Source organism: Polypterus senegalus, chromosome 3, assembly GCF_016835505.1.
Source record: "Polypterus senegalus isolate Bchr_013 chromosome 3, ASM1683550v1, whole genome shotgun sequence".
NCBI classification, from domain to species: Eukaryota; Metazoa; Chordata; class Cladistia; order Polypteriformes; family Polypteridae; genus Polypterus; species Polypterus senegalus.
In genome coordinates this window covers 296,211,719-296,235,646 of record NC_053156.1, presented here as the reverse complement: position 1 = coordinate 296,235,646, position 23,928 = coordinate 296,211,719, and the positions used below count along the sequence as shown (strand labels likewise).

General features: G+C 41.3%; 1 protein-coding gene and 1 non-coding gene across 2 annotated transcripts in view; one reads left to right on the top strand and one right to left on the bottom strand.

Moving 5' to 3' along the window:
• Positions 1-18,142: 18,142 nt before the first annotated feature.
• Positions 18,143-18,225, bottom strand: trnal-cag. Its single transcript has one exon. It is a non-coding gene; the product is annotated as a tRNA-Leu (tRNA).
• Positions 18,226-19,320: 1,095 nt separating this feature from the next.
• The window catches only part of c3h8orf74 (chromosome 3 C8orf74 homolog), a 93,364-nt gene continuing 88,756 nt past the window's right edge, over positions 19,321-23,928 (top strand). The window contains exon 1 of the mRNA XM_039750029.1: positions 19,321-19,419. The gene's annotated coding sequence lies outside the window, so the exon portion shown is untranslated. The remainder of the gene's footprint in view (positions 19,420-23,928) is intronic.

Below are 23,928 nucleotides of genomic sequence, written 5' to 3'. Positions count from 1 at the left end.
AAACTTAAATCAGCTTAACTTTCCTTCTAGCAAAGAGAGTTGAACTAAAATGTAAGGGCAAGTTTTGTTGCAGATTGAAGATTTAAGATTCAAGATTCAAGAGTATTTATTGTCATTTCATCGATATACAGTAATACAGCATACAGTGAAATGAAACAACATTCCTCTAGGACCCTGGTACTACATCGAACATAGGACAACAAAGAATCCACGACACATAACATAAAGACACATAATATATAACAAGGTGCATGTGAGTCAAATGTGCAAACATGTGCAACCATGTGCAACACTGCAGAATAGAAGACATATATCAGATATCAGATCAGTCCATGAGTGTTCAGGAGTCTGACTGCTTGGGGAAGAAACTGCTACACATTCTGGTGGTGAGGGCCCGAATGCTTTGGTACCTTTTTTCCCAATGGCAGGAGTGTAAACAGTGAGTGTGAAGGGTGTGCTGGGTCATTCAAAATGCTGGTGGCTTTGCCGATGCAGCGTGTAGTGTAGATAGATAGATAGATAGATAGATAGATAGATAGATAGATAGATAGATGTGAAAGGCACTATATAAAGGGAAATTCACATAGTCCAGCAGCAGTATACTGATGATGAAAAAAAATATATTAAATTAAAGAGTGATAACAATGCAGGTATAACAGACAATACCATTGTATAATGTTAACGTTTACCCCCCTGGGTGGCAATGAAGAGCTGCATAGTGTGGGGGAAGAATGGTCTTCTCAGTCTGTCAGTGGAGCAGGACGGTGACACCAGTCTGTCGCTGAAGCTGCTCCTTTGTCTGGAGATGATCCTGTTCAGTGGATGCAGTGGATTCTCCATGATTGACAGGAGCCTGCTCAGTGCCTGTCGCTCTGCCGTCCAGCTCCATGCCTACAACAGAGCCTGCCTTCCTCACCAGTTTGTCCAGGCATGGGGCGTCCCTCTTATTTATGGTGCCTCCCCAGCACACCACCGTGTAGAAGAGGGCGCTCACCACAACCGTCTGATAGAACATCTGGAGCATCTTATTGCAAATGTTGAAGGACGCCAGCCTTCTAAGGAAGTATAGTCGGCTCTGTCCTCTCTTACACAGAGCATCAGTATTGGCGGTCCAGTCCAATTTATCATCCAGCTGCACTCCCAGGTATTTATAGGTTTGTACCTTCTGCACACAGTCACTTCTGATGATCACGGGGTCCATGAGGGGCCTGGTCCTCCTAGAATCCACCACCAGCTCCTTGGTCTTACTGGTGTTCAGTTGTAAGTGGTTTGAGTCGCACCATTTAACAAAGTCCTTGATTAGGTTCCTATACTCCTCCTCCTGCCCATTCCTGATGCAGCCCACGATAGCAGTGTCATCAGTGAACATTTGCACATGGTAGGACGAGTTGTATTGGAAGTCCAATGTATGTTGGCTGAACAGGACCGGAGAAAATACAGTCCCCTACGATGCTCCTGTGTTGCTGACAACAATGTCAGACCTGCAGTTTCCGAGATGCACATACTGAGGTCTGCCTGTAAGATAGTCCACGATCCATGCCACCAGGTATGAATCTACTCCCAGCTCTGTCAGCTTGTCCCTAAGGAGCAGAGTTTAGATGGTGTTGAAGGTGCTAGAGAAGTCCAGGAACATAATTCTTACAGCACCACTGCCTCTGTCCAAGTGGGAGAGGGATCGGTGTAGCATGTAGAAGATGGCATCCTCCGCTCCCACCTTCTCCTGGTATTCTCCTGGTATGCGAACTGCAGAGGGTCAAGGGTGGACCTGTGGCCTCGGGTGGTGAAGCAGCAGCAGCTCCATGGTCTTCATCACATGTGACGTCAGGACGACAGGCCAGAAGTCATTCAGCTCACTAGGACATGATACCTTTTGGACTGGGGTGATGCAAGATGTTTTCCAAAGCCTCGGGACTCTCCCCTGTTCCAAGCTCAGGTTGAAGATGTGCTGTAGAGGACTCCCCAGCTCCAATTCACAGCAGTCATGGTGATACTCCATCTGGACCCGCTGCTTTGCTGGCACAAAGTCTCCTATGTCTATGATGGAAGGAAGAGAGACAACGATGATCTTCTCAGCTGTCTTCACTATCTGTTGTAGGGTTTTATGATCCCTGAACGTGCAATTTCAAAACCAGACAGTGATGCAGTTGCTCAGGGTGCTCTCTATGGTTCCTCTGTAGAATAGTGTTAGAGTAGCTGGTGGAAGATGGGCTTTTCTCAGCCTACACAGGAATTAGATCCACTTCTGGGCTTTCTTGGCTAAAGAGCTGGTGTTGTAGGACCAGGTGAGGTTCTCTGCCAGGTGGACACCCAGGAAGTTGGTGCTATTGATGACCTCCACTGTTAAGCCACCAATGTTCAGTGGCAGATGGTCACTCTTAGTCTTCCTAAAGTCAACAATCATCGCCTTTCTTTGTCTACATTCAGAGACAGGTTATTGGCTTTACACCAGTCCGTTAACCGCTGCACCTCCTCTCTGCATGCTGAGTCATTGTTGTTGCTGATGAGACCCACCACAGTCGTGTCATCGGCGAATTTTATAATGTGATTAGAGATAAGCGCTACTGCACAGTCATGAGTCAGCAGTGTGAACAAAAATGGACTGAGCGCACAGCCGATTACAGTCCTCTACCCCTCAATTTCCTTAAAAGTCGACATCAGCCCTGAAAGAGTTAAAGACTGTTTTGAGAGCAAAAGGAGGTCCTACCCAGTATTACTATAGTGGTCTTAATAATTTCCTCAGTAAGTGTATACTGTAAGCTTCACTAAAACAAATTCCATAGTAATTTGGCATTCATGTTCACTTAAATTATCTTTGGATGTGCATACCTATCTTCCTCCTCCTCCTCCTCCTCCTGCTTCTGCTCCTCTGTCAGGTCCTGAAATAGCATAAAGACTTTTAAAAAAAACTCAAAATTAAGACAAAGGGGCATTTTAAGAAAGTCCCGTATCTGATTATAGAGAAATTTAAACCTAGGGAAGGAAATGGGATAAAACCAATTCGAGGGCTTTGAACATCCCTCGGAGGTCACTGGAGTCTATTGTACAGGAGTAGAAAATAAATATACAAGTCGCGCCACGCTGCCTAGATATGGACGTCCCAGTAGGTAACAAAGAGAACTTCTCAAGACTACTTCATCACTGTCACGCTACGGCCAGCACGAAAACAAAATAAAAAGAAGGCCCAAACGTGCCGCTTCAATGGTGGAGACAAATCAAAAAGGAACTTACAGGGACTGTGAAAAAGTAAGTACACCCCATGAAATGCTTTTGCTTCTTTTTAAGATGTGGACATATCATATTAAAATTACCTTTAGAATAAGGTGATGTCATTTAGAAAAAAACAAATGCAATAAAAGAAATAGTGAACATATATGACACTTCCATCAGTGGAAAAAGTGACTCTAACAACTGGCATTGCCCCCTCAGGTTGGCATTTCCTCTTACTGTCTACCAGTCTCTGACATTATCTGGGGAAAGTTTTTCCCACTCCTGCTCCATGCAGAATTGTTTCAGCTGTGTGATGTTTGAGGGTGCCTTGCATGTACAAATCCCCTCAAATGGTATCTTAATGGGATTCAGATTTGGCCATTTCAGTGCCCTTACAAGCTCACAAGCAAGATGAAAGGAGGACTTTGAAAGGCTGGTTGGATGTTGTGGTGATAGTGAATCAGGAAGTGCATTGGATTACGAAGAAGGAAGTAAGGACAACTATAAAGAGGCTGAAAAATGGAAAGGCCGTTGGTTCAGATGACATACCTGTCATGGAGGCATGGAGGTGTTTAGGAGAGATGGTAGTGGAGTTTTTAATTGGGAGATTGTTTAATGGAATCTTGGAAAGTGAGAGGATGCCTGAGGAGTGGATTAGAAGTGTACTGGTGCCGATATTTAAGAATAAGGGGGATGTGTAGAGCTGTAGTAACTACAGGGGGATAAAATTGATGAGCCACAGCCTAAAGTTAAGGGAAAGAGTAATGGAAGTTAGGTTAAGAAGGGAGGTGATGATTAGTGAGCAGCTGTATGGTTACATGTCAGGAAAGAGCACCACAGATGTGATGTTTGCTCTGAGGGTGTTGATGGAAAAGTAGAGAGAAGGCCAGAAGGATTTGCATTGCGTCTTTGTGGACCTGGAGAAAGCACATGACAGGGTGACTGAGAGGAGCTCGGGAGTGGCAGAGAAGTATGTAAGAGTTGTACAGGATATGTACGAGGGAAGTGTGACCGTGGTGAGGTCTGCAGTAGGAGCGACGGAGGTGGGATTACATCAGGGATCGGCTCTGAGCCCCTTTCTTATTTGCAATGGTGATGGACAGGTTGACAGATGAGATTAGACAGGAGTCCCCGTGGACTGTGATGTTTGCTGATGACATTGTGATCTGTAGTGATAGTAGGGAGCAAGCTGAGGAGACCCTGGAGAGTTGGAGATCTACTCTAGAGAGGAGAGGAATGAAGGTCAGTAGGACCACCAAGACATAATATATGTGTGTGAATGAGAGGAAGGTCAGTGGAATGGTGAGGATGAGGGGAGTAGAGTTAGCGAAGGTGGATGAGTTTAAATACTTGGGATCAACAGTACAGAGTAATGGGAAGTGTGGAAGAGAAGTGAAGAAGAGAGTGCAGGCAGGGTGGAGTGGATGGAGAAGAGTGACAGGAGTGATTTGTGACAGATGGGTATCAGCAAGGGAAGGACTACAGTACGGTAGTGAAACCAGCTATGTTATATGTGTTGGAGGCGGTGGCACTGACCAGAAAGCAGGAGACAGAGCTGGAGGTGGCAAAGCTAAAGATGCTAAGATTTGCTTTGGGTGTGACGAGGATGGAAAGGATTAGAAATGAGGACATTAGAGGGTCAGCTCAGGTTGGGCAGTTGGGAGACAAAGTCAGAGAGGCGAGATTGCATTGGTTTGGACATGTGCAGAGGAGAGATGCTGGGTATATTGGGAAAAGGGTGCTAAGGATAGAGCTGATGGGTAAAAGGAAATGAGGAAGGCCTAAGAGAAGGATTATGGATGTGGTGAGAGAGGACATGCAGGTGATGGGTGTAACAGAACAAGATGCAGAGAACAGAAAGATATGGAGAAAGATGGTCAGCTGTGGCAACCCATAATGGGTGCAGTCAAAAGAAGAAGAAGAAGAAGAAGAAGATCCCTTCATTTTTTTCTAATCAGCCATTCCTTGGTGGATTTAATTGTATTAAGGTCATTGTCATGTTGCAAGGTCCACTTTCGGTTGAGCTTCAATCTTCTGACAGCTGGTCTCACATTATTCTCAAGCACCACTTCTGACACAATGAAGAATTCCTTAGTGGATTCCATGATGGTGGGCTGCACAGGCCCTGATACAGCAAAGCAGCCCTAAACCAGAACAGTTCCACAGCCATGCTGGTGTTTTTTTTGGTTTCTTCTGGTCAGAATTTGTCATTGGTTTTTTATGAGCATGTATTCTGGTACTGTGGCAAAATAACTGCATTGTTTGCCTCGTCTGTTCAGACTGCCATGTTCTGGTCTTTGCATAACTGTTCCTGGGAAACTTTTAGTCTTATCCTAATGTTCTATCTGGATATCAAAGGTTTCCTCTTGTCACAACTTTCATGTTGCTCTAATTTGTGTAGCCTTTGCATAATGGAAGACTCACACACTTTGTCACCAGCAGTGACATGAGCTACCTGGGGGTCCAGTCATGAAATGTAGACTTCTTTCAGCATCTTGTGTTCTGCTCGCTGGCTGAACCACCTGGGATTGCCTGGACAAGTTGGCAGTTGTTTGAAATCTTCCCCACTTGTAGATGATCTTCTAGACAGTGGAATGGTTGGTTTCTAATCCCAAAGAGATCTTTACAATCTCTTCTCTGACTTGTTGGCATCTGTAACCTTCTTTCTGAAGACCTCAGAGAGCTCTTTGAATCTCAGCATGTTCAAACCAAACTTAAATAAGAATAGGCTCAGATTGACAAATATCTACCAATGATTCACCAAGCAAAACGCTGTAATCGCTAGAGCCCGCCCTCTAAACTTTGATGGGTGAACATGGCAGTCTTCATTTCAATGCATATTTTATGTTGTGTATCGAGTCACTGAAATAAGTAAATGAAGACATCACTTAATAAATATTATCACACACTTAGGCATGGGAGGCAGTCAAGGGGCTTAACTAAGGGTACAAAATTGATTCAGAGGGTGACAAAGTGTACTAATATCTCTTTTCCCGCCTGTGCAGAAACAGGAAAGAAAGAACACTTAAAACTCAAACGTGTTCCACTTCTGCCCCCCGGACCAAACCCTTCAACTGACCTCACTTCTGTCTAGTCCAGTTGGACCCTCCTCTTCGTAGACCCCTACATGTAAAGCCAACCACTTGCCTCTCACAGTCAGTCCCATCTTGGACTCTACCTTTTTTGTGTGTCTTTTGTGGTTTTTCCACAGTGGCGTAGTAGGCAGGATCACTGCTTCAGCATGTCAGAGGAGCAGAGCCTGAACACCATTTTGACCAAACATTGTATCCAAACTCTAGCAGCTTAAAGTGCAAGTGGAGGAACCCGAAGCCAGGATCGAAACACAGCTTACCATCCACGAGGATCAGACCAGAGTCGGGAGCATGACGATGCGGGTTGGTTGCATGCTCCCATCTTCTGTCTGGGAGACCTTGAACCCGACACCCTCAATAATGTTACCGATGAGCTTAGCAGTGAGGCAACAACATAGCAAGGGGATGGTGTACAAAAGTGCCAAGTGCTTTTATTAAGAAAAAACAACAATCAAAACAAGGTGTTCAAAATAAAGTGCAGTGCATTCAAAATAAATGATCCATAAAAACAGTTGTGAAACGTGGAGGTTAAAAAAACTCTAATAAATCCTTTAAAACGACGAGGTTAAAACCATGCAATGAAGCAGTTTCTTAAAATATCCAAAGCGCGGGGTCTTCATACATCCTTTTCTACTTGGCGACTGCCCTGCTTCTCCCATAGGGCTTTGCAACAGGAGAGTCGCTTACCTGCAGGAACAGCTGCCTTTCACTCTGGTCCAGTAGCCCTCCGATCCCTGGCTACGTCGGGCTCCAAACTGGACTGAGACTTGGGTTAATTACCCAGCGGCCAAGGTGCTCACGCTGGGACTCAACGCCAAAAGCCTCCTCGACTCCCGCTCCTTTCGACAGTCAGTCATCTCCACTACTCGTCACGCCAGTTCCTTACAGTTTTTCTCAGTTGCTTTGGTGCATTTCTCACAATAGAGTTGCAGTTCTCAAAACTGCTCGTTCAATTCCCACAACCTTTAGTCAGTTGTGCACATCATAACAGCAATTTCTGGGTGTTTTCGTCATTTTGCAATTGCTTTAGTTCACTCAGGCAGATGCTTATGTGCAATTCTCAGCTGTATCATGCATCAGCGGTTGCTTATGTCATGATGATCAAAATGCATTGTGTAGCCCTCTTTTGCATAGTCTTACACTCCAGACAAACTTGTCATTTTTTTCATTGTGTAAGTCATTGCAGTCAAAAGTTTCCAAAATGTCTCCAAAATGAAAACGCATTTTACATCAAACTTACTGTAGTATCTTGTTTGATACAGCGTATAATGGACCTGGAATCAAGTGAACCGCCACATATTTTCATATACATGGATGAGGCTGGCTTCAGCTTGGCCAAAGGAAGAAGACGTGGGCGTAATTTGATTGGACAGAGAGCTACTGTTGACGTGCCAGGCCAGCGGGGTGGGAACATCACTATGTGTGCGGCTATTTCGGACAATGGGGTCCACACTCATATTCCTCTTGTGGGGCCATACAACACCCAACATCTGCTGACCTTCTTGAACACCCTCTACAGGGATCTCATTCAAGAAAATGTACCACAGTATGTGATCATTTGCTGATGGAATTCCTACCTCCATATTCCCCATTCCTCAACCCAATTGAGGAGTTCTTCTCAGCTTGGAGGTGGAAGGTACAGTGGTGTGAAAAACTATTTGCCCCCTTCCTGATTTCTTATTCTTTTGCATGTTTGTCACACAAAATGTTTCTGATCATCAAACACATTTAACCATTAGTCAAATATAACACAAGTAAACACAAAATGCAGTTTTTAAATGATGGTTTTTATTATTTAGGGAGAAAAAAAATCCAAACCTACATGGCCCTGTGTGAAAAAGTAATTGCCCCCTTGTTCAAAAATAACCTAACTGTGGTGTATCACACCTGAATTCAATTTCCGTAGCCACCCCCAGGCCTGATTACTGCCACACCTGTTTCAATCAAGAAATCACTTCAATAGGAGCTGCCTGACACAGAGAAGTAGACCAAAAGCACCTCAAAAGCTAGACATCATGCCAAGATCCAAAGAAATTTAGGAACAAATGAGAACAGAAGTCATTGAGATCTATCAGTCTGGTAAAGGTTATAAAGCCATTTCTAAAGCTTTGGGACTCCAGCGAACCACAGTGAGAGCCATTATCCACAAATGGCAAAAACATGGAACAGTGGTGAACCTTCCCAGGAGTGGCCGGACGACCAAAATTACCCCAAGAGCGCAGAGACGACTCATCCGAGAGGTCACAAAAGACCCCAGGACAACGTCTAAAGAACTGCAGGCCTCACTTGCCTCAATTAAGGTCAGTGTTCACGACTCCACCATAAGAAAGAGACTGGGCAAAATGGCCTGCATGGCAGATTTCCAAGACGCAAACCACTGTTAAGCAAAAAGAACATTAGGGCTCGTCTCAGTTTTGCTAAGAAACATCTCAATGATTGCCAAGACTTTTGGGAAAATACCTTGTGGACTGATGAGACAAAAGTTGAACTTTTGGAAGGCAAATGTCCCGTTACATCTGGCGTAAAAGGAACACAGCATTTCAGAAAAGAACATCATACCAACAGTAAAATATGGTGGTGGTAGTGTGATGGTCTGGGGTTGTTTTGCTGCTTCAGGACCTGGAAGGCTTGCTGTGATAGATGGAACCATGAATTCTACTGTCTACCAAAAAATCCTGAAGGAGAATGTCCGGCCATCTGTTCGTCAACTCAAGCTGAAGCGATCTTGGGTGCTGCAACAGGACAATGACCCAAAACACACCAGCAAATCCACCTCTGAATGGCTGAAGAAAAACAAAATGAAGACTTTGGAGTGGCCTAGTCAAAGTCCTGACCTGAATCTAATTGAGATGCTATGGCATGACCTTAAAAAGGCGCTTCATGCTAGAAAACCCTCAAATAAAGCTGAATTACAACAATTCTGCAAAGATGAGTGGGCCAAAATTCTTCCAGAGCGCTGTAAAAGACTCATTGCAAGTTATCGCAAACGCTTGATTGCAGTTATTGCTGCTAAGGGTGGCCCAACCAGTTATTAGGTTCAGGGGGCAATTACTTTTTCACACAGGGCCACGTAGGTTTGGATTTTTTTTTCTCCCTAAATAATAAAAACCATCATTTAAAAACTGCATTTTGTGTTTACTTGTGTTATATTTGACTAATGGTTAAATGTGTTTGATGATCAGAAACATTTTGTGTGACAAACATGCAAAAGAATAAGAAATCAGGAAGGGGGCAAATAGTTTTTCACACCACTGTATATGAGCATAACCCACATACACAAATGACACTGCATGATGCCATGGAAGCTGTGTGTGGGGATATAACAGCAGACGCCTGCAAAGACTGGATAAGACATTCTAGGAGGTTCTTTCCACACTGCATTGCAAAGGAAGATATCCGTTGTGATGTGGATGAGAACATGTGGCCCAATATACAGGATGAGCAGCAATTGTAGAGAGCATTTAGAGTTTCGGTATGTATATAGTTTTCGATGTTGTAATGTTTTTTCCTTCATTTCATATGTTATGCATAACGTTTCGAAATGCATTTTTTTGCTAGACTCCAAGTGCAGTGCATGGTATGTCACCATATACCTGTACAATCAATAAAATATTCTTCTTGAATCAATCTCCTGCAATCGGTGTCTTGTATTTTTATGTTTCTTGCCCTTGTCATTCAGATGTTTTGTGCATCAGAAAATGTTTAGATTGTGCCAGTCTTATATTGATAACATGACTTTACATTTTGGCTGTCATGTCCGTGGACGATGATTCATGGACTTGACATTTTGATGGCACTGACATATTCAGCGATGTAAATACTTGATTTTGAGGCATGGATTAAGGATTTTGAAGAGGTTACCTGCTTTTGCTGGTCATCCATGATGTTTTGCCATTTGCACTAAGTGTTTTGAGAAATGCACTCGCTGTTATGCAAATGTTAAGTCTGTTGTAAGAAATTCACTAAAGCGACTAAGAAAAACTGTAATCACTCAGCTGGAGCGACCGCTTCCTTCAGCCCCACCGAGTGTCGGCCAAACACTCCCGTCGTGGGCTCACCTCCCAGCTCAGCTACCTGCTTTCTCTCACTCGAGCCTGCTCACACCGGCTCTCTCTCCATGCTGCTTCCTTCTTTCTCCTGCAACCTCCGTTTCTGTTTCTTTCTTTTTTTTTTTTCCTCTCCCTTCTATTTATCAAGAGGGCGAGGTAGCTGTGGCAAATCAGCAGCCCCGAGCACAATCACGGATGTGGACGATTTCTCACCTGTGCACTTAGGCAAGGAAACACCCACATCACGAATCAACCCGGGACCCGCTTCAGCCACACTACCATGTCCCCTCACCATGCCGCGAGCGCTGTGATTATTTATTTAAAAGTGGCCCTTTTTACATGAGCTGTGGACCCACAACACCACAGGGAGAAGATTAGTTAGTACACTTTGTCACCCTCTTTTTACCCTTAGTTAAGCCCCATGACTGCCTCCCATGTACATGTGTGTGACAAAAAATGAAGCAACAAAAAATATATTGAATGACACATTTCATTATTTACAACAACAACATTTATTTCTATAGCACATTTTCATACAAACAGTAGCTCAAAGTGCTTTACAAAATGAAGAATAGAAAAATAAAAGACACAGTAAGAAAAATAAAATAAATCAACATTAATTAACATCGAATAAGAGTAAGGTCCAATGGCCAGGGGGGACAGAAAAAACAAAAAAAACTCCAGACGGCTGGAGAAAAAAAATAAAATCTGTAGGGATTCCAGACCATGAGACCGCCCAGTCCCCTCTGTGTATTCTACCTCACATAAATGAAACAGTCCTCTTTGGATTTAGGGTTCTCACGGAAGGGCTTGATGATGATGATGGTCACGTAGACTTCTGCCTCTTAATCCGTCCATCATTGTTGGAGCATCATGAAGCTTTGAGTAGGTGGAGGTGGCGCAGGCCACCACCACAAAGAAACCAGAAAAAGAAACAGAAAAGAGAGTAGGGGTCAGTACGGATTTTAGAGCCACCATGAATAGTTATTATGAGGAAATTGAACATATAGAGTATCAGGATTAAGTTAAATTGAAGTTATAAAAAGGCCATGTTAAAGTAATGTGTTTTAAAGTGCTCTACTGTATCAGCCTGGCGAATTCCTATTGGCAGGCTATTCCAGATTTTAGGTGCATAACAGCAGAAGGCCGCCTGCCCGCCTCACCACTTCTTTTAAGTTTTGTTCTTGGAATTCTAAGCAGACACTCATTTGAGGATCTGAGGTTACGATTTGGTGTATAAGATGTCAGACATTCCGATATATAAGATGGAGCAGATTATTTAAGGCTTTATAAACCATAAGCAGTATTTTAAAGTCAATCCTGAATGACACAGGTAACCAGTGTAGTGACATCAAAACTAGAGAGATGTGCTCGGATTTTCTTTTCCCAGTTAGGATTCTAGCAGCTGCATTCTGCACTCGTTGCAAGTGATTTATGTCTTTTTTTGGTAGTCCTGAGAGGAGTGCGTTACAGTAATCTAGTCGACTGAAAACAAAAGCGTGAATTAATTTCCCAGCATCTTTCAGTGATATAAGAAGTCTAACTTTACTTATGTTTCTTAAGTGAAAAAATGCTGTCCTAGTGGTCTGATGAATATGTGATTTAAAATTCAGATTACAGTCACCTGTTACCCCTAAGCTTTTTACCTCCATCTTGACTTTTAATCCTAATGTATTCAGTTTATTTCTAATAGCCTCATTGTATCCATTATTGCTAATCACTAAGATTTCAGTTTTCTCTTTATTTAACTTGAGAAAGTTACTATTCATCCATTCTGAGATACAAGTCAGACATTGTGTTAGTGAATCAATAGAATCGAGGTCATCAGGTGCACATATGATATGTGCACATATCATTATATTTCTATTTATTTTTTGTCAGATTTTACTATACATGCATTCATTTGCATATTAATTATTTATTTCATTAATTTTGTCAGAAATACACTCATTACGCTACATGATTGCAGCTACTTTGGCGTCTCCCCTGTCATCTTAATCATTAGGAAATAATGGCTTGAATAACCACAAAACCGGGAAAAGCAATATGAAAATGATAATGATTCAAATTATAAAAATTTATATTAAACAAAAACTTAAATATTTCCATGAATTATACAGGATTGCTTACTATATTCCAATAAAACTGAGCAAACCTGATGCTGACATTTCTGGTGTCAAGCTTTTCAAGTTTCAATGTTGTTTGCCACCATGTTCACTTTGTTCATTGTTAATTGTCATTATTATTATTTTCTGGTGTGTGTTCAGACCGTGCTGCGTGTGTATTTATTTATCTATCAATGTATTTATTTACTAGTAGTGTTACCCATCTAAGACAGGATTGAAATCTAATTTATCAACATAGACCTTAGCATTAACATTTGTAGTGCACAATCTCTTGGAGTGTTTTTTGCAATGCACATAGTAATAATATGTATTGCATTTATCATTCCAACAGATGGTGCATCATAAATATTAGCATGTACCAACAAAATGTATTACTACTAATGTTCCTGATGCACCATTTGTTGGAATGACAGAGACATAGCAAACAGACGTACACATAGTCGCTTATTTTTAGTAATAAAATACATACTATTAGAGTCCAATTGTGGGGCACCATCTGTTGGAATGACAAAAACAATGCATATGTCTCTGACATATCCATCCATCCATTATCCAACCCGCTATATCCTAACTACAGGGTCACGGGGGTCTGCTGGAGCCAATCCCAGCCAACACAGGGCACAAGGCAGGAAATTAACTTTGGGCAGGGTGCCAACCCACCGCTGGGCACACACACCCACACACCAAGCACACACTGGGGACAATTTAGAATCGACCTGCATGTCTTTGGACTGTGGGAGGAAACCAGAGTACCCGGAGGATACCCACACAGACACAGGGAGAACATGCAAACTCCACTCAGGGAGGACCCAGGAAGCGAACCCGGGTCTCCTAACTGCGAGGCAGCAGCGCTACCATGCTGCCCTTCTCTAATATATGTCATTTGTTATGGGATATGTACAAGCAGTGTTAATGCTTGTGATGCACCATCTGTTGGAATAAAAAATGCAATGCATGTTATTACTATAAATGTTTCTGATGCACCATCTGTTGGCATGACAGAGACATAGCAAGTAAGTGGACACACAGACACTTGTTTGTAGTAATAAAATACATACTATTAGAGTTCAATTGTGGGGCACCATCTGTTGAAATGACAGAGCAATGCATATGTCACTGATACAGTACTGTATATGTAATTCGTTATGGGATATGTTCAAGCAGTGCTAATGCTTGTGATGCACCATCTGTTGAAATAAAAAATGCAATGCACGTTATTACTTTAAATGTTTCTGATGCGCCATCTGTTGGCATGACAGAGACATAGCAAATGGGTGGACACACAGGTACACAGACATTTGTTTGTAGTAATAAAATGCATTACTTCAACTCTTTGTGATGTGCCACCTGCTGGAATGACAAATGCAATATATACAGTATGCCTCTGGTATTTTCCTTTTGGCATATGATTTGCAAAAACAGTGTTAATGGATGTAATGCCCCATCTGTTGGAATTAGAAATGCAATGCATTTTATTACCATAAATATTTGTGAAGAGGCAGTGTAAAACTGGCTCCATTGTTTGAAGTTGAGACTCCAGGTACAGTGGGAATATCTTTTTTGTTGTTTCCTGCTATCTATGCTGATGCTTCCACTTTCTTCTTCCTTCAAGAAAGAAGAATCACCTTGTGAATAGTAATAAATATTTTTATTATCATTATTATTTCATAGCGTGTCTTGTATTTTTTTTTTTTTTTGGAAGTCGTGGAATTCTTTATGGATCTGTTAATTAAAGATAGTTGCTGAGCTTATTTATATGCATAATTAGCCAAGTTGTATAGGCAGCTCACACGTTCAGTGTTATACAGGTGCCGGACATAAAATTAGAATATCATGACAAAGTTGATTTATTTCAGTAATTCCATTCAAAAAGTGAAACTTGTATATTAGATTCATTCATTACACACAGACTGATGTATTTCAAATGTTTATTTCTTTTAATTTTGATGATTATAACTGACAACTAATGAAAGTCCCAAATTCAGTATCTCGGAAAATTAGAATATTGTGAAAAGGTTCAATATTGAAGACACCTGGTGCCACACTCACTCTAATCAGCTAATTAACTCAAAGCCTTTAAATGGTCTCTCAGTCGAGTTCTGCAGGCTACACAATCACAGGGAAGACTGCTGACTTGACAGTTGTCCAGAAGACGACCATTGACACCTCGCACAAGGAGGGCAAGACACAAAAGGTCATCGCTGAAGAGGCTGGCTGTTCACAGAGCTCGGTGTCCAAGCACATTAATAGAGAGGCGAAGGGAAGGACAAGATGTGGTAGAAAAAAGTGGACAAGCAATAAGGATAACTACTTGTACCCTGGAGAGGATTGTGAAACAAAACTGTGGGGGAGATTCACAAAGAGTGGACTGCAGCTGGAGTCAGTGCTTCAAGGACCACCACACACAGACGTATGCAAGACATGGGCTTCAGCTGTCACACTCCTTGTGTCAAGCCACTCTTAAACAAGAGACAGCATCAGAAGCGTCTCGACTGGACTGCTGCTGAATGGTCCAAAGTTATGTTCTCTGATGAAAGTAAATTTTGCATTTCCTTTGGAAACCAAGGTCCCAGAGTCTGGAGGAAGAGAGGAGAGGCACAGAATCCATGTTGCTTGAGGTCCAGTGTAAAGTTTCCACAGTCAGTTATGGTTTGGGGTGCCATGTCATCTGCTGGTGATGGTCCATTGTGTTTTCTGAGGTCCAAGGTCAACACAGCCGTCTACCAGGAAGTTTTAGAGCACTTCATGCTTCCTGCCGCTGACAAACTTTATGGAGATGCAGATTTTATTTTCCAACAGGACCTGGCACCTGCACACAGTGCCAAAGCTACCAGTACCTGGTTTAAGGACCGTGGTATCCCTGTTCTTGATTGGCCAGCAAACTCGCCTGACCTTAACCCCATAGAAAATCTATGGGGTGTTGTGAAGAGGAAGATGCAACAAGACCCAACAATTCAGAAGAGCTGAAGGCCACTATCAGAGCAACATAGGCTCTCATAACACCTGAGCAGTGCCACAGACTGATCGACTCCATGCCACGCGGCATTGCTTCAGTAATCCTGGCCAAAGGAGCCCCAACTAAATATTAAGTGCTGTACATGCTCATACTTTTCATGTTCATACTTTTCAGTTGGCTAACATTTCTAAAAATCCTTTTTTTGCATTGGTCTTAATTGATATTCTAATTTTCTGAGATACTGAATTTGGGACTTTCATTAGTTGTCAGTTATAATCATCAAAATTAAAAGAAATAAACATTTGAAATACATCAGTCTGTGTGTAATGAATTAATCTAATATACAAGTTTCACTTTTTGAATGGAATTACTGAAATAAATCAACTTTGTCATGATATTCTAATTTTATGACCGGCACCTGTATATCTGTTAGCTGTAACTATAACCTATCTATTGTAATGCTGCACATTTTTGGCTTATTTTTTTTTAAAATGCTTGTGGAATGGATTTTGTTTCTCAACATTTGTTGCTTCCCCAAACCGACATATTTCCAGTTATGTATTAAGGCTGACGGTCTTATCCAAGTAGACATTTATGATATTATTGGTAACATTTGTTGTGTTTTTTCAGTTGGAGCTCAGGCAGGTCAAGTGACTTGCTCAGGGTCACACAGTGTCAGTGGCGAGAGCTGAACCCACAACATCGGGCACTGAAGTCCAAAGAATTAACCACTGCACCTCTCGAAAAACTTACGCGAGTGAAAGAGAGGAAGAAACGAGTGTGATTAGAGACGGGAAAATATCGTGAAACACTGTCCGGTGGACTGGGTGATCTCAGCGCATCTCAGTAGCTAAACAGCGTGTTTTTTTTTATTTTTTTTTATCCTCGTTCATGACCAAGTCGGTAACGATCTTACAGTATGCGTGCGGGAAAGTTCTGTGCATGCCCACTACAGCTCTGTGAAGTAACGTTGGCCTCGCAAAGCGTCATGGGGCACTTGATGGCGAATTTTCAAGCAAATAAATGGCGAACCAGCACGACATATCAAGTGCGAAAAACTCTTTGGCGAATTCCGCCGAGCAACACTAAACTGGAGTAAAGCATTTAAAATCGTTGAAAACCAATGAGAAATGCCCTTCTGCTTCTCTCTTCTGACCGAATTGTTTATAGTTTTAAGACTGTTAATTTTCATTCGTGAAATTGTCCAAAGCTACTGAGAAAAACTCAGATTGATTATTTATTTATCATTTTGACCTTATACTTTTTTTCTATTATTGTGTGTGAGGTAGAGAACTCTGATACATCAACATTTATTTATATAGCACATTTTCATACAAATAATGTAGCTCAAAGTGCTTTACATGATGAAGAAAAGACAAAGTAAGTGTAATTAACACTAATTAACATAGAATACGAGTAAGGTCCGAAAAAAAAAAAAACTCCAAACGGCTGGAGAGAAAAAAATTAAATCTGCAGGGGTTCCAGGCTATGAGACCACCCAGCCCCCCCTTCTGGGCATTCTACCTAACATAAATAAAAACAGTCCTCTTTGTATTTAGGGTTCTCGTGGAAGGACTTGACAGGAAGCGTCATCCGTCAAGCTATGTGACACATTTTGCTGCACCTTTCTAACGCTTAAATACAACAACAACATGTGACAGGGGAGCGAAAATCGTTGCGTTAAAGGTACTTCAGTGTCTCTCCGGAGCTGCGAGTTTTTTAATGACTTTGTGGTTTATTTTTTACTTTTTTCCCCACCAACTAGATAAACCTGGAAGCCCATCCCTCTCGCTCGCTTTCGGATGTGCTCAGTGTTACATTTATTAAAACATGTTCTCGCGTGGTCTGCGGGCTTCTGGTGAATCGTGAAACATAAATGCAGACTGCTCTGCCAATCAGAACGCAGCAAGCCTGCAGCCCCGCATAGACCGGAATTTGATACCCCGGTGTGGAGAAAGATTTTTTTTTAAACCTTAAAGGGACGTTAAATTTTATAAACACACAAAAAAATGTTACATTTTATTAACACACATACGTACAAAAAAAGTATATATATATATATATATATATATATATATATATATATATATATATATATATATATATATATATATATATATATATATATATATATAAAGCCATTACAATTGCATATCTGTCATTCAATCCGAATCGTGGCGTTTTCTATTAGGAAAAAGCCAGTTTTCACTTTGAACTGTTTTAAGGACTTATGACTGGATTTTGTTTTTTTCTTATAATTAAAAAAATGTGACTGTAATTAACATGAACAATTGCCCCATAACTGTTTACGTTATGAAGCAGATAGACGGGGATAGATAGAGAAGACGCTATATAACAGACAGGAAAGGCACTAGATAGATAGACTAACACTACCACAGAGAATGAACGAGAAACAGTTATGACAGTAACTGTCCACAGAGAATGAACGAGAAACAGTTATGACAGTAACTGTCCCTCGCTTTAAAGTCTTCTCGTTTCTTTCTCAATCACTTTAAACAGTGCGTAGAGTACCGAGACATAAAGCACAGAAGATTAAGATTATCTAAAACCGAAATTAAAATGTTTCATTTATTTGCTTAATTACGTAACATACGTATTCTTAATTGTCTTAATTTATTTAGATACGTACTTTTTCCATTCGTTGGATTACTTGAAATAAATTGTAGTGCTGAAATGACAGCAAAAGTGTGTTGTCAGAAGTGGGATTCGAACCCACGCCTCCAGGGGAGACTGCGACCTGAACGCAGCGCCTTAGACCGCTCGGCCATCCTGACTTGTGATTAAAAAGGTTTGTTTATCATCTTATAAGCAGTGTATTATACTATGGCAAGCTAATGAATTATATAAATATATTTTATAAGTGGAATTTTCCCCTATCTTTACCAGCTATGTCGTAATACTACTTCGTAATGCTTAATGCTATGTTGTAGTGCTTTCTTGTTCGCTTGTTTATGTGGCAAAACACGATACGAGTTACTCACGTAGCATTTATAATCGATCAGTATAAGGACGACACAAAGTATAACATGAATTGACTGTAAATTAATTGATAACGAACTAAATATAATAATGCCTTTCGAAAATATATTGCTTTCAGGGATGCTTAGTTTAGTTCTTTTGATTCGAAACCTAACTGTCAGCCCTGGGTGCAAGGAAGGAAATAAACTTGGAGGGTACCGTCCACCGCAGACACCACTCACATGCCAGCCTGGAATCGCCAACTAAACTGACCCGCATGTCTCAATGGGGAGACCGTGCGAATACAACACTGGCTGAAACTGTTGGATGGTACTGTTACACCCTGCTTCGGAATGTCCAGGAATTTAAACCTACAGAACAACAGTTGCATTGTGCCACATTCTAAAGACGAGGGTCGATTGTGAATTTACAATCGTGGGTTCGTGAGCGAACGAACGGATCTTGTGATGTTTCGAAGATATCGGGACACCAGTGCTAAGGAGACGAGGGTGTTCGAGAAAGAATGTCAAAACAAGCGACCTTAAATTGCATTTAGAGTGTCATGTTAAAAGTGTTTGTTATTTTCTAATACGCCTAAAACTAAAAAAGAAGTATGAATCGCCACGAACACAGATTACAGTTAACACATCAACAGAACGGTCTCTCCGCAACGGCGACTGTTGTTCCCGTCCCAGAATGCACCCCGCTCTTGCGTCTACGTTTGTTATCAGAAGCGTTGCTTAACAACACACATTTTAGGACCGCCCCCTTTTCAGCTATTCGTTAAAATGAACATCTTCCACGCGCACTTATTTTATTGCCCAATGACTCTTCAGCATGCAAAGTGATTGTCATGCCAACATCCAATTAGAAGTGAGATGCCTCACACGAGGCCGAGGAGTGGTGGTTATTCGTGAAGCCGGAGGACTCGGTGTGCCGTACGTCAACTGAGGAGTGCACTGCTTTCACTGTTTTTAGCGAGTTTGCTTTACGACGAGCTAGACTAAACGGTAACATTTTAGTATACTATGCGTTAAGCGTTTGCTCTTGTGAATCTGTTAGTAACGTATCACAATGGAACGGAGTCTTATTTCGTTGGGGTGCACGATTGGTACGCCCTTTATAAATACACAGTGGCCGTTGATTTATAATAATAATAGTAATGCATTTTATTTATAGGGCACTTTACATTAGTAGTAAATCTCAAAGTATTACATAAAAAAAGTTTAAACAAAGGCAAAGCAAGATAAAATCAGAGTTAAAACAACAATAATTGGAAGCATTCATGTTAATAAGCTTTGTACGTAATGGACCATCATTGAACTTTACAAGCTAGCACACAGCTGCATAGTGAGTTATGGGACTGGTTAGTTTCAGACTAGATCGGTTTGTTCACAGAATTAGTCCTGGGAATGCCCTTTGGCTGAAGATTTTTGTTCTAACCAAATTTCACAACCCTTTTACCTTTAATAGATTTAATTTAGTTAACTGGTCTTTTTTCTCTTTCCTGACTCAACAATAAGATAAACACAGCATTGTCATTGATTTTTTTTTTACACTTATAAGGCATTTCAAAACTTGTATTTCTGCTATACCTTTAAATGCTTACCTCTCCTGTGATTTTTCTATTAATTTGTTTTTTGGAGCAGTTTGTTCCCATTGTTGTATCCCAACAAGGACAGTTGTTAACAAGAAGAATACTTCAGTCTCACTAACATATGAAATGGAAACGAGCTAGATGGAGTACTGCTGGCTGCTTTGTCATTTACATTTTATTGCTAATAAGGTGCCATTAAAACAGCGAATGCAGCGGTTTAAGAGTAAAATAAGCAATTAAGGGTTTGGAACCTTAACATCCATAACACGCAGTTAGGAGACCCAGGTTCGCTTCCCGGGTCCTCCCTGCATGGAGTTTGCATGTTCTCCCCATGTCTGCGTGGGTTTCCTCTCACATTCCAAAGACTTGCAGGTTAGGTGGATTGGCGAGCCTAAATTGGCCCTAGTGTGTGCTTGGTGTGTTTGTGCGTGTCCTGCAGTGGGTTGGCACCCTGCCTTGTGCCCTGTGTTAGCTGGGATTGGCTCCAGCAGACCCCCATGACCCTGTGTTCGGATTCAGTGGTTTGGAAAATGGATGGAACCTTAACATGTGAAACCACTAAAATGAAGCATCAAAATGTCACTTAAGCAATAAGTGCCTCATCAGCAATAATTGACTTCTCATTTAGAAAGTGGGTTCAGAAACATATCAATATATGTTTTTTCTTTTTCTAATGATAAAAGCATGTTAAATTAGATAAAAAGCCATAACAATTACATATCTGCCATTCAATCAGAAACGTGGCATTTTCTACTTGGTAAAGGTCAGTTTTCACTTTTAACTGTTTTAATAAACTACATGACTGGATTTTGTTTTTTCATATAATTAAAAAATGAGACTGTAATTAACATGAACAATTGCCCCGTCTTGTTTTACGCTCTGAAAGAGATAGACGGGGACAGATAGAGAAGGCGCTATATAACAGACAGGAAAAGGCACTAATGTCACTTAAGCAATAAGTGCTTCATCAGCAATAATTGGCTTCTCATTAAGAAACTGGGCTGGAACCAGGGCAGTGGAGTTGGTAGATAAATCCTTCAAGTCCGACTCTTTAGTTTCTGGTACTTGTGACTCTGACTCCCCAACTCCTCTGTATTTAATATGCTAATGTATTTTCCATGTTGATTGAAGGAAGGCGACATACAAATCACTTAACCGCAGAACTACTGGCTAGGAATCTGACTCTCTACCGCATTGGCCAGTTTAAATAGATAGATACTTTATTAATCCCAAGACAAGAACTTCTGAACACACATCAGACCATAGCACACACCTCCACCTCTGTCATTACACTTCCATCCATCCATCCGCTTTTCCGAGATCGGGTCGCGGGGGCAGCAGCTTGAGCAGAGATGCCCAGACTTCCCTCTCCCTGACCACTACTTCTAGCTCTTCCGGGGGAATCCCGAGGCATTCCCAGGCCAGCCGGGAGACATAGTTCCGTCCAACGTGTCCTGGGTCTTCCCCGGGGCCTCCTCCCGGTTAGCCTCACCAGGGGGGTGTACAGGAGGCATCCTGATCAGATGCCCGAGCCACCTCATCTGACTCCTCTCAATGCGGAGGATGAGCGGTTCTACTCTGAGCTCCTCCTGGATGACTGAGCTTCTCACCCTATCTTTAAGGGAAAGCCCAGACACCCTGCGGAGGAAACTCATTTCAGCCACTTGTATTCGCGATCTCGTTCTTTCTGTTTACACTCAAATGAACTTGTTAAACACATTATATCTGAAATAAAATGAAAACACTTTTTCTAATGTACCGTAATCTAGATTACAAGATTTGAATGTCCGGTTGTATAATCGCTCAGCTGAACGTCACACTAGTAGTAACACAACTATGCACTGGGCTTTATTCTTACATCAGAGAAGTACATCATTGGGACTATTGTTTGTAAAATGGGACATTTGAACTTGATGTATATTTTTTACATTGCAATTTAAATTTTTTCGGAGTCGGTACATTTTTGCCGACTCCAGGTACCCAAAATTGTCTCTGACTCCTCGACACCACAGCCCTGGTTGGACCAAAAACCTGCAGCCACTGCGGCTCTCCAGGACTGACTTTGCCCACTCCCGGTCTAGAGAGCTCAATACATTTATTATTATATTTATTATTATTAAACAACACTGACACAATGTTTTTACTATAGAAACACACTTAAGAGTAATGAATCATTCAGATGCAGTCCTGCCTCTGATCAGTACGCACAGTGCCCTCCATAATGTTTGGGACAAGGACATATTTCTCCTTGATTTGCCCCTCTGCTGCACAGTTTTTAAAATTACAAATCAAACAATTCAGAAATTGTGATTAAAGTGCACATTGCAGGCTTTCATTGAAGGGATTTGCAGACATTTCAGTCACACAACACTTTTTCTACACAGTCCCCCCATTTCAGGGTAGGGCTGTGCGATATGACCAAAATCTTATATCCCGATATTTCATTTTATATCCCGATATCACGATATAGTACATTTTCTTTGTATTCAGTGAATAGTTTATATAATCACCACTCCTTTTTTTTTCATTTAAATTAAAACAATCAAAAATGAGAAGTACTCAACTTGTAATTATTTCTGTTCTTTTATTTAGAACATTTGAGCAAATGTTTGACTTAGAATGTAAACATAAAATGTTAATGTATCAAATATAAAACACTTTTCAAAAACAAATTACTAAAGGCCCAATATAAAATACTGCTATTTAAAATGCCTGACATAAACAAAATGTGAACTGTAGCAGCAATAACTCTCACAACATATATTAAATATAAAAGGATCAAAGTACTAACAACTAAACTATATAAGGCCAATAAACCCTTTAAACAAAATAAATACAAGTCTAACATTAACTGTCAAAACCAAATGTAAACATTGTACTTCAAACTGTAGCAGCAATAAGGCTTACGACAAAAATATATTAAATATATAATATTAAATATAATATTTTTAGGCTACATTCTAGTAAAATGTTAATTTGCACATCGTAGTGTGGCAAATCTCGTTAATGAGTTACAGCGATCGCCCGTGCGTGGGACTGGACGGCGCTAACGTGTTGATGCCGTCCAGCCCCAAGCACAGGGCGATCCGCGGTAACTCGTTAACGGAGATTTGCCGTGTTAATGCAGTTGTGGCGTAAACGTAATGTAGCGTTCTGTTCTGCAGTGTGTGTTCTGTGATTTACAACCCTCTCAGTTATTTATTCTGTTGTCCCTGTTATTTCTGATGGACTATAATAGAGTGGAAGGTAAAGGAGGTTCCAAGGAGCGCTGTGAAAAAGGAGGAGTGGACGACGATCTTGTCGCCCCTAGCTAAGAGAGTTTGTTTTTGGATTGCTGTCTGTTCGGCGTGGTTGTGGCCAACAGCATCCATTTTTTTTTGTTTGTGTTTAATAAAGGGGGAACTAACCAAGTGACCGTCTCGGATCGTCATTACGTCTGGAAGACGCTACAGTAATTTTAACAAGATTAACGCTGACAGCAAACGCTGCAGGGAAAATTATGCCTTAAGCAAATTGTTTTGGTAGCAATTAATCTTCCAAGCTTTTAACATGCTTGTTTAAATAGTACCTTTACAACTGTAATATCCTACGTGGCCTGCCTCTCAGTTGTAAACTCTCTGCATGCTCGCTCACGTGCTTTTTGCAGAGGTGGTAGAAGAGGTTTGTCGTGTTGGAGTCTGTGGTAGCGATCGGTTTGCAGCATAATTTGCACAGTACCGTTTTCTGGTCCGTGTCAGACTCTTCAAATCCAAACCATCTCCATACTACAGAGGTAGCCCCTCGTTTAGGAACAAGGTCCTTCTGTGTGGAGCTACCTGGTCTTGCCTCGTCTTCATCAGCTATGCTAGTGTGTCTGCATCCACGTGGTGGCCATCAAAACAATGAAAAAAATATTGCCGTAAACAGTTTATTTTGCGACACC